Consider the following 589-nt stretch of genomic DNA (forward strand, 5'->3'; position numbering starts at 1 on the left):
AATTTTAAACCCTACAACCTGAATGACTTTTAAGGAATGGCTCTTTTTATTTTAAAATGTAATTGTAATGGTTGGCAAATTTCCACAAGAGCTCCTCACCCCGAGAGACCTGCTGTGTGTGACGGCACCAAGCTCTGCCTCGGAGCTAAAATGAAACCAGAAAGCCTCCAATATTTTTGTGCCTTTCCTAAGATTTATGTCACAACTTAATTTCCCTTCCAGTCTTAATGAAAGATTTGTGGGCCTGAGAAAGCGCTTATGAAATCCAGCTGGTCTCGCTTCCTCATTCAGTGCCATGCCAACTTTTTGCAACAGGGTTAATCACAGGGATGGAGATGACTAAAACATAGGTTTAATGAAGACTAATGATTATGGAAAACATTTAAGGCTACTGCTGGAGGTCTGGAAAATAATTGCCTTCTGGTATAGGGGGCATAGAGGGTTTTAAGTTAGTTTCTTGTCTTCTACCTACTGGGTGATCCTCTCCCTCAATGTGGTGCTGGTCAGGCCGCAGCTGGAGTACTGCGTCCAGTTCTGGGCGCCGCACTTCAGGAGGGATGTGGACAGCATGGAGAGGGTCCAGAGGAGG

This window comes from Gavialis gangeticus, unplaced genomic scaffold (genome assembly GCF_001723915.1).
Source record: "Gavialis gangeticus isolate Ggan-Ray unplaced genomic scaffold, GavGan_comp1, whole genome shotgun sequence".
Lineage (NCBI taxonomy): Eukaryota > Metazoa > Chordata > Crocodylia > Gavialidae > Gavialis > Gavialis gangeticus.